We start from the raw sequence: 11707 nt of genomic DNA, 5'->3' as shown, positions 1-11707 counted from the left end.
GCTTATTTTGTTGTATACGTCAAAACAAAACAAACTAAAATACAATATACATCACAATAAAACAACCAGAGAAAAATAAAATAATGAATGAAAGGTGGGACTATAGGTAGATAATATCTGTAATGTAATAGACTGACATAAACAACATTACAGCTTGACATCATTCTGAAGTTACATCTGGATGCCACATCTGACGTTAACGCTTGACATGAGGCTGACGTTGGGTTTTGATGTCAGACCGACGTTACAGCTTGACGTCAGGACAACGTTGGTTTTTGATGTCAACCCAATGTACAGCTTGACGTAAGTCTGACGTTGTTTTTTGACGTCAATACGACATTACATCCGGACAAACCGACATTACAGCTTGACGTCAGGCCGACGTTGGTTTTTCACATCAATCAGGCATTACAGCTTTACGTCAGTCCGATGTTGGTTTTTGACATCAACCCAAAGTTAAAGCTTGAGGTCCGTCCCACATTGTTTTTTGACGTCAACATGGTGTTACATTTGGACGCCAGGCCAATGTTGGGTGTTGACGTCAATCTTATGTTGATGTGAGGCAGACCACGTTGTGTTTTGACGTCAATTCGACGTTACAGCTTCATATCAATCCGATGTTGGTTTTTAACATCAACCCGAAGTTACAGCTTGAGGTCAGTCGGACATTGTTTTTTGACATCAACCTGATGTTACATCTGGACGCCAGGCCAATGTTGGGTGTTAATGTCAACCTGCCATTGCAGATTGACGTCAGGCCGACGTTGATTTTTTTAAGTCAATTCGACGTTACAGCTTCACGTCAGTCCGATGTTGCTTTTTGACATCAACTCGAAGTTACAGCTTGAGGTCAGTCTGACATAGTTTTTTTTATGTCAACCTGACGTTACAACTGGACATTACGGCTTGATGTGAGGCCGACATTGGATTTTGATGTCAAACTGACGTTACATCTGAACTGAACGTCAGGCTGGCGATAGGTTTTGACATCAACCCAACGTCAGAGCGATGATAATTTTTTATGTCAATCCGACGTTACAGACGTTGATGTCAGTTAGGGATGGGTATGAAAATTTCATATCATGATAGTGACCAAAGTTATCACGGTTAGCAATATTATCATGGTTTTGTTAAAATGAGATGGAAATGTTAAAAAAGAACTGATACACACACTGAAAACTAGTTTTATTTTTGAAAATCACAATTTAATATTTCATGCCCCTGAAATAATTTCTGTGGTAAAAAAAATCTGTCTAATAAGTTTACAGTGAATGAATACAATACATTATCCCTTAAAGGCCTTCTTGAGCAAAAAGGTTTGTTGCATGTGCGCGGGTGTGTCAAAATGATTCTGGCTGGACAAGCTTTCAAAATCACGGTAATCAAACACGGTTGTAATGATAATTAAATTTTGAACGATAATACTAACCATCAGGACATTTTATCGTGGTTAATCGTGAAAGCGGTAATCGTCCCATCCCTAATGTCAGTCCGATGTTGGTTTTTGACATCAACCCGAAGTTCCAACATGGTTTTTTGACATCAACCTGATGTTACATTTGGACATCAGTCCTATGTCAGTTTAGGACATCAACCCAACGTAACAGCTTGACATAACGTTGTCTAGATTACAATATATAATTGCAAACCACCTATATTGTTCAATAAAAATAATATTTAAAATTAAGTGAAACATTGCCCATATTGCATGTGAGAACCATGCAAGCTTATTTTTAAGCCTCCACCACATGGACAGAATTTTGCAACCAATAAGTGTCAGGGAAGAGGGTAGCATGGTTGTTCGGCACCCAAATAGAAAAAAATCACTATTACACAAAAAGCATTGCAGTGCTGAGACTGTGTGGTGAAATATTTAGCAGTCAATGAGCTTTCACTACGTGGAGATCTGGAAACACGTGGCAATGATGCATAGCTGCAAGGCTTATCAAGTCAAAACTGTGAAAAATGAAATACATCAACAAAACTTAAACTAGCCATAAGTTCATAATGTTACTATCTATATCAGAAATGTGAGATTTATTTTAAAGAACATAATAGTTGGACTATAAAGCAGAGTGTTTCTGAAATTCCTAAAATTTTCTGTGTAATTATTTTGATTCTTCATCTTATTCTTTCTCTTTTACCATGAGACATTCATAGTGCTTGCAAACCCAAAACACCCCCACCAAACACAACTATGGCCCACCAGATACATCACTTGGCCCACATTACATCACCGGGCCTGTGCTACATATTGTATGTTAAAGGGGAAATATCATGAAAATCTGACTTTTTCCATGTTTAAGTGCTATTATTGGGTCCCCAGTGCTTCCATCAACCTAGAAAATGTGAGAAAGATCAACCCAGTAATTTAGTTTTGGTAAACCATTCCGTGCAAGTATGTGAAAAAATAGGTCATTGAAATTTGTCTCCCCTTGTGATGTCAGAAAGGGATAAAACCGCCCCTTAATCTATACATTTAGTGCAGAGATCAGCTCATTTGCAGTTAAAAGGACACACAAAAACAGCACATTTTTGCTCACACATTCAAAGTGGCAATTTTAACATAATAAATATAATTGATCTGTTATTTTGAGCTAGAACTTCACATACATACTCTATACGTACCAAATATTTATTTGACATCTTAAAAAAGTATTGTGAAATGTCCCCTTTAAATATAATGCACTGCAAGTCGCTTTGGATAAAAGTGTCTGCCAAATGCATAAATAAAATAAAAATATATTTTGTTATTTTGACAATATTCAATAAAATCTTATATGTGTCCCTGGACCACAAAACCTTAAGTAGCACGGGTATATTTGTAGCAATAGCAACAACAAAAAAGTGTATGGGACAAAATGACAAAATGTTTTTTTCTTTTATGCCAAAAATCATTAAGATATTATGTAAAAATTATTTAAAAAAAATTCTACAATAAAACTTTTTTTGTGAGGCAATTTTCTTATTATATTTTTATTTTTTTTTTGCACCCACAAATTCAATATTGTCAAATACAGTAGTCCTAACAAACAATATAAAGCTTATTTATTCAGCTTTAATTCAGTATGATTCATAATTTCACATATCACATATGATCTGGGCATATGTGATATTATTTTTTGTATGTTTGGACAGTCTTAAAGAATATGTTGGTTGTGTACTGCTGTTAGTATTGATGATCCAATTTGGCACCATAAAACCACCAGGTGTCACCCTTTTATCATACTGTAGGCATTGTAGTTCTCATTTACTTTTATGGGCTTTAATGGCAGCTTTGAACAAATATATAACGTATATACATACATATATAAATATATAAAGACCAGCAAGCACAAAAGATTTCTTTAAAATGTAAAATTAAAAATAAAACCATCTAAAGCTCTGATTATTTCAACATGTTCATATTATCAAGTATGTTTACAGAAAACACTTGCAGTGCAATATGCAAAATATATAAATATGCAAAACAAATACAAAGCATCAATATAATCACCCTAACTTTATATAATCTCTAGCCTATATCACAAAAAAGCTGTTTTGTAAACTCGTAACTCAGATAATTCAGGAAAAAAACAAAATTGAATATGTAAAAAGTTAACATTTTCAAGACAAGAAGTCACAACTAAAAGCAAAGAGGGATAAATCGTAACACTTCGGGATTAACAGAGCTTCAATGCTAAACTGTGCAAGACCTGCATTTCAAATACTTTAAAACAACACTTCAATGCTCCCAGAATACAAGAGAAAAAGGGATGTTCCCATGGTAACTGTTTCAGCAGACGGGAATGGGAGATGAAGCGCAGTCTAACACGATAGTCAGACGTTCACAATGTGTTTTCCTTGATCTACACAAATGCAAAATGACATTTCTGTCTGTTAATCATATCTTTTGTGCTTTTTGGGGTAGCGAGCGAATTATTGCATTTATCTATTAATTCTTGTGAAAATGCGTCTTCCTAAAAGCACACAAAGTGAGCTTTTTTGCATGCACCTCTTGAAAATTGCTATATTGAATCATAGTTTGTACGTCTTAATGGGTACACGAGAGGCATCAAAGTGGTTTTATTTTCAAAGACATCAGACATTTCATTCAATAAATTCATTAATATGTATAAGGGGACTGAAAGCAGGCCTTTGTTAGTCCAGAAATATGAACAAACTTGCTTTTTTTAAACTCTCAGAAGGGCTTCTCTCGCATGCAAATGCCGCAGCGTGTGATAAAACAAATCATACTGTTTGACCAAAGGTTAAAGGATATAACCGACTTGTGCAATACCTCCTAAAATGGACATCTATAGCAGACAAAAACTAGAAGTTGTGGTGCTTTTTCTAGTTTTGAGACTTTTGACATTGCAATATGAAATTCGAGAGCCGTGCTGGAGGCGTAAACTTGACAAGAGCTTGAAGTCATCAAAACCATACGCTGTCTCAGCTTGCCACTGCTTATTTCTGTAAGTGAAATGAATACAAGCTAAGAACATGAGACGGGCAATACAGTGCCAGATGTATATGTGCAAATAAATGTATGGAAGGACAATACAAATTTTTGCTAGCTCTCATGGATAGTCTTGATATAGATGTACATCATGTGACGATTTTAAGCTCTAGAGACCTTTGTTTGCCTTTTGTACCGGTAAATTAAACAAGACCAAGGTACAAATGTTTGTTCTGGGGCTTAGGAGAGAGAGTAACAGAGAGAGAAGCCAGTTAAGTGTTGCTGTGGATCTTGCTGAAGTCCATTATTTCTGAAAACACTTCGCGGTGGGGGATCTACTTTGCATAACATTCCAGTCCGAAGAGGGTTGTTAAAATGAACTGGATATTTGGATTGTTTAGCAACACTGAAACATTGTGAAGTGTTCATTTAAAATGTTCCCTTGGGGTTCGTCTGGCCTCGTGTCGTGAAGACAAAAAATGCTAAATCTTGTAAATCTTTCTATTCATATTAGTCAAATCTTTGTTTCGAGATGAGCTAGCTTATGATTTGCTCTCCAAATTTAGCATTTTTTAAAAACGTTACACGCCAACTATAAAAGATTAAAAGTATGATTTATGTTCATAACACAAACAAGCAACATAGTTTCAGTCATTGCTAGTAAGACATGGAACCAAATTTGTCTGGTGGGCCTCCTTTTCAAAATGCCAACCCCCATCATGAGGCTCGGGACAATGTGCACCCACCCCCAATCCCTAATAATGACTATGAGTTACACTTTCAGAAAAAATTGGTCCCTAGCTGTCACTGGGGCGATACCTTTTCAAAAAGTTCATGTTAGTACCTCAAAGATACATATTAATACCAAATGTAAACATATTTGTACCTAAATACTACATATTAGGACATTTAAAGGATATTGCATGCCCAAGTGACAGCTTTGGGACCATTTATGACCATTTTTTCTGACAGTGAAGCTAATTGAAGTGTGAGCAAAAAAGTACCATTAATATTGATAAAGTTGATATATAGGATTTAGGATTATTTTATTCGCCTAAAGGATTATTAGGAACACCATACTAATACTGTGTTTGACCCCATTTCACCTTCAGAACTGCCTTAATTCTACGTGTCATTGATTCAACAAGGTGCTGAAAGCATTCTTTAAAAATGTTGGCCTATATTGATAGGATAGCATCTTGCAGTTGATGGAGAATTGTGGGATGCACATCCAGGGTACGATGCTCCCGTTCCACCACATCCCAAAGATGCTCTATTGGGTTGAGATCTGGTGACTGTGGGGGCCATACAGTGAACTCATTGTCATGTTCAAGAAACCAATTTGAAATGATTCGAGCTTTGTGACATGGTGCATTATCCTGCTGGAAGTAGCCATCAGAGGATGGGTACATGGTGATCATAAAGAGATGGACATGGTCAGAAACAATGCTCAGGTAGGCCGTGGCATTTAAACGATACTCAATTGGCACTAAGGGGCCTAAAGTGTGCCAAGAAAACATCCCCCACACCATTACACCACCACCACCAGCCTGCACAGTGGTAACAAGGCACGATGGATCCATTTTCTCATTCTGTTTACGCCAAATTCTGACTCTACCATCTGAATGTCTCAACAGAAATCGAGACTCATCAGACCAGGCAGTATTTTTCCAATCTTCAACTGCTCAATTTTGGTGAGCTTGTGCAAATTCTAGCCTCTTTTTCCTATTTGTAGTGGAGATGAGTGGTACCCGGTGGGGTCTTCTGCTGTTGTAGCCCATCCGCCTCAAGGTTGTGCGTGTTGTGGCTTTACAAATGCTTTGCTACATACCTCGGTTGTAACGAGTGGTTATTTCAGTCAAAGTTGCTCTTCTATCAGCTTGAATCAGTCGGCCCATTCTCCTCTGACCTCTAGCATCAACAAGGCATTTTCGCCCCCCGGGCCTGCCGCATACTGGATGTTTTTCTTTTCACACCATAGGAGACCACAACCCTAATTGCATTGCAGCAACTGCCATGTGATTGGTTGATTAGATAATTGCATTCATGAGAAATTGAACAGGTGTTCCTAATAATCCTTTAGGTGAGTTTATAAAGTGAGTGGGTCCAATATCATTGATTTTATAACTTCAAATCCCATAATTTTTTACAGTGTATGCAGTATTTATTAACATTTAATTATTTAATTCAATTTCAGTACTTAAACCACAGTCCAACCTGAAAAAACATGAAAAGAACTGTGTATTTTATTCAATTTAAGCGTAAATTCTACATTTACATGGCAATAATTGTGTGTGATTAATATATATATATATAGACACTTTTCACACTTTCACACAGTTTGAACAATGAAAAAATAATATTTTAAGAAGACAGAGCCAAACTCAACTTCCTGACAAGCAGCTTTTGAGAGGTCCCATCATCAAAAGTGACAGAACAATAAAAGTACAGTTTGTTCTAAAGTTGGCAAGACTTGCGCTGTGGTCAGCAACGCGAGATTCGTGCCAACAGTAACCACTGTCTTTAAGAAGTATGCAGTATGCATAAAGAGGTCACACGGCAATATTACAGGTCAAACTTTTTTCCGGAACACAAGCTGGAGTATGCAAACCGCCACTTCCTGTGGAACAACGTGAGATTGTGATGTTTCATGTTATGTCCATAGGGAAGTCAGTGATCCTAAAACCTCTGCAGATTTGAGAAAGGGAACCGGAAGATTCACTTTTCCTTTTATTAAAAACGCAGATGGACTCTCACTAGAATTGGGAGTAGAGAATGCAGAGGGCAGTTGATATTCAAGGTCATTTCGAATTAAAAATAGCCCACTCTTGCAGGCATGCATGCTTATCTATGTAGGGCAACGTATGCACCGATATAACATTACATGCACTTTGATGAGATTTTGCATTTGCATTGTTGTGACAATATCAGCTATATTTCTATATTCCCAGTGACATGCTTTAAAAAGATTGCTCATGCTTAGAGTTCAAAGTTTGAACAATGAGCAATAATCTTTAGTGTATTGTGAAATCTTGCATAGTAGGCCTGTTCAATTCTATGAGATGTTAATAAAAATGATTTAGGATGTAGGTGATGAAAAGGATACTCATCGGACCAGCGCTGATAAAAAATGTTCAGCCAGATTAAACAAATGCCTGCATGCTTTTCCTGAAAGAAAAAAGTTCATCTTGCTGACACTGTAACACGCAGTGCTGTCTGTTAGGCAGTTATGGGCATTAAAGTGCTTATCTGTATCTGCGTGTGTATGATATATCTCACTTTGCAGAACCCAGCACCCTATGTACTGTACATCAGTGGCGTTATACACCCGTTTTTTAGTGTAAAGCATGATGTCGTGAAGTTGTTTTAAAACATGCAAGTGGGGCAAGGTTCAAATTCTTACATAATATGCGACCCTGCCTGTGAAAACCCAGCTCAAGTCATTTTTTTGTGATTTACTGTTTTTTATACATAAAGTAAACCTAAATAATCTAAAGAACATGATCTTAAAATATAACCTTGATATCTTTATTGTCATATTGAACTTTGATGCTCCTATTCTTATCGATTACAAAACTTTTGACTGGATTTTAGAGACTGGGTCACTGCTTATTATAATAATAATAATAATGGTTTTTGTTTTATTATTATTATTATTATTATTATTATTATTATTAGTAGTAGTAGTAGTAGTAGTTGTAGTAGTAGTTTTAGTATTATTATTATTATTATTATTACTTTATTATTATTATTATTATTATTATTATTATTATTATTATTATTATTATTATTATTATTATTATTATTATTATTATTAATACTCTTACTATTATTATTATATTTATATTTATATTTATTATTATTATTATTATTATTATTATTATTATTATTATTATTATTATTATTATTATTATTATTATTATTATTATTATTGTTTTATAAATATTATTATTATTATTATTATTATTTGTATTTTTATTATTACTATTACTATTACTTTTTTTATTATTATTATTATTATTATTATTATTATTATTATTATTATTGCTATTATTATTATTATTATTATTATTATTATTATTATTATTATTATTATTATTATTATTACTATTATTATTATTATTATTATTATTATTATTATTATTATTATTACTATTACTATTATTATTATTACTGTTACTATTTTTATTATTACTGTTATTATTTTTATTATTACAATTATTTTTATTATTATTATTATTATTACTACTACTATTACTATTATTACTACTACTATTACTATTATTACTATTATTATCATCATCACCATCATCATCATCATCAATATCCTTAACTATGGGTAATATACTTATGCCGCAATAGTTAGCCTGTCTGGAACCAAGCTGACTTAAACCACATCACTGTGTGACACATGCATTGCATCTGAACGGCCCCTACGCTAATAGGATTTTGTTTCTTTCTCCCTATCTTGTCCTCGATCCCGAGGACAATGAGACAAACAGACCCAGTTCCGGTAAATGTGAAGGTCGGAACATCCCTGATTTACTAGCCGTCCATCAACGTGATGCCCAGCTGATGCCTGACCAACAACCAGCGGCAGAACCCGATATATATATATATATATATATATATATATATATATATAATGTTAATTCATAGCCACAGCAAATTCTGCTGCTTATGCTATCTGTATTCTGTTATGCTATTTGTCGATTTTTCTGTGTTTTTCCCTGCTTCTATTAATGTAAAGCTGCTTTGAAACAATTACCAATTGTGAAAAGCGCTATATAAATTGAATTGAATTGAATTGAATTGAATTGAATTGAATTGAATTGAATTGAATTGAATTGAATTGAATTGAATTGAATTGAATTGAATTGAATAATTAGGGGCCAAGCACCTATGGTGCTGTGGCACCTATTGTTTCTGTTAGTATTATTAGGGGTCAAGCACCGAAGGTGCTGAGACACCTATTGGAATTGTCAGTATTATTATTATTATTATTGTTATTATTATTATTGTTATTATTATTTGGATTGCACTGCTTCTTCCTCTGTTATCCTTGTTTTTGAAGCTCTTTTGCAAGCATCATGTCCGAAACTTGTCCGAAAAATCTGAGTAGGCACGTTTCAATCTCCCCAGCGCTTCCGACGTAAATACACATAAGGGAAACAATAAAAACAAAACAACCTTTCGGAAAACAATGCAGCATGGAGGGTGCAATAAAAAGATGCTGATCCTCCACAACGCCAGCAAGTGCTGTAGTGACAAAGGATGCTCAGCGGGAACGTCGAGACCCTGGGTCAATCGCCATCTGTTTAACCGCAGGGTTCTCCTCCATACATGTTCTGTTTTTCTTTAAACGGCAATCAAACAAACTAACTAGCTTGCACAGAGGCAGATGGGGGCCAGAGATGTTCCAGGTCCACCGCTGAGAACCAGGAAATACCACTGTCTCTAAGTGATTAAAAAAGTCAAGAGTCATCACAAATCATTGTTACTCATCACTTTCGCTGGAGAGTTGCATAAGAGGGGTTTGAAGGGAGCACTGGGGGTCACAAACTATCCATGTCTTGGACTAAATGTTTATAAGAAAGCTTTTAAAACAATGGAGGATCTAATTTTAAACATTTTAGTGTTAAGGGTTGTGTGAGATAAAATGCTCTGTTATTGAGCTATGCCGGAGCACATTGTTCCCCTCAAATAAGTAACATGATTGCAAAAGTCACGTCAGCCGCAATGGCTGTTATGCAGTTGCTGACTGGCTTTAAGTCTGTTGCTATGGGGTTGCTATGGATTATTGCTCAATGGTTGAAAATGAAACCCTGATCACGGATATCCGGGAATAACCAACAGAGATTCCCGAAAAACCTTTCAAATAACACCGATATATATCCAAAAGCTAGTCAAGTGTGTGAAAGAAAAACAACTAAGCAATAAAATCTTGCAGATGAGTCATTGTAGATGATGAGTCATTTTAAACAACCAGATGTCAGAAGAGGACAGAGCGGACAGGGATGAGATGATCTTGATAATTTTCCTATTACGCTGATAGCAGGTTCGCAAGGACACAATTACCAGATATTTGTCTCTCTTTGTCTTGAGAGTTGCGCTTCAAGTACGGACCTGAGTGTTGGTTGAGCGTTTTAACAAAATAAAACAACGATAAAGCAATTGAATCTTTAACCACGCCGACCCTTCGAAGCACAAGCAGAAGATTACTATTTAGTCTTCTGCTTTTCTGTTATCCAGCAAGATTGTTGTGTTATCTACAAAGCTTTTTATGTGGCAGTCAAAACAGAAGCGATGAAATCAAGGTTGGCAACGTTTTAAAGGAAAAGTAGCCAAAGCCTGATTAAAAAGTCATTAGATGATGTCATGCGTCGAATTAACATATTCATGATGACATATTGCATTTTGTCTTGTATCGGCAGTTTTGTTTCAGTATGAGAAAGAACACCACCCATTAAAGTGCACCTATTTCATTGCTAAAAACAAGGTTATTTTGTGTATTTGGTATAATGCAATGTGTTCGCATGGTTTATATGGTTAAAAAAAAAATTCTTTTTTTTCCACATACCGTACATTATTGTAGCTCCAGATTTCACTCTCTTCCTAAAACGCTAAAAGCTCTGTGTCCCTGATTGGCCAGCTAATCTGCACGTTGTGATTGGCCTGAATACCTCTGACGTAAGCTGGAAATGTGACGCTCCTTACCATGTTTGAAAGATTCACGCACAATGCAATGCTAACAGGAGTTAACTTACAGGCTTTGAGTCCGAAGCGGGAGGAGTTATGATAATGTCAGTCTTGTCTACATCACCAATCCCAGGAAGTAAACTGTTGCCTACAATCCCTGTGTTTATTGTAGTCCAAGAAAAGAGATTTAGGTTGGAGTCGATAACTCGCGTCATCGTTTACTTTGGGATTTGTGCCGTTTGTATATCGTTAGGGATGCACCGATACCACTTTTTAAGGATTGAGTACGAGTACCGATATTTTTTCCCTGGTACTCGCCGATACAGATGCTTGTTGTACTGGGTTTTTTTTTAACATGTCAGCATCTTTATTTTTAACAACTTCAACTCATATTATGAAAAAACAAATAATTCTTATGTGCTTATCATCACAAATTTTCAAAGCCAAAATTTCACGGTGTCCAATAACCCCCAAAGGGCAAAACCAAGGATGTAATGCATGTAATTTTTACCTGCCTGTCACAAAGCTGTCAAAGTGCTAAAGAAATCACACACAAGACAATCAAATTTG

The sequence above is a fragment of the Misgurnus anguillicaudatus genome, chromosome 23 (genome assembly GCF_027580225.2).
Source record: "Misgurnus anguillicaudatus chromosome 23, ASM2758022v2, whole genome shotgun sequence".
In the NCBI taxonomy this organism is placed as follows: domain Eukaryota; kingdom Metazoa; phylum Chordata; class Actinopteri; order Cypriniformes; family Cobitidae; genus Misgurnus; species Misgurnus anguillicaudatus.
This window is presented reverse-complemented; position numbering follows the sequence as displayed.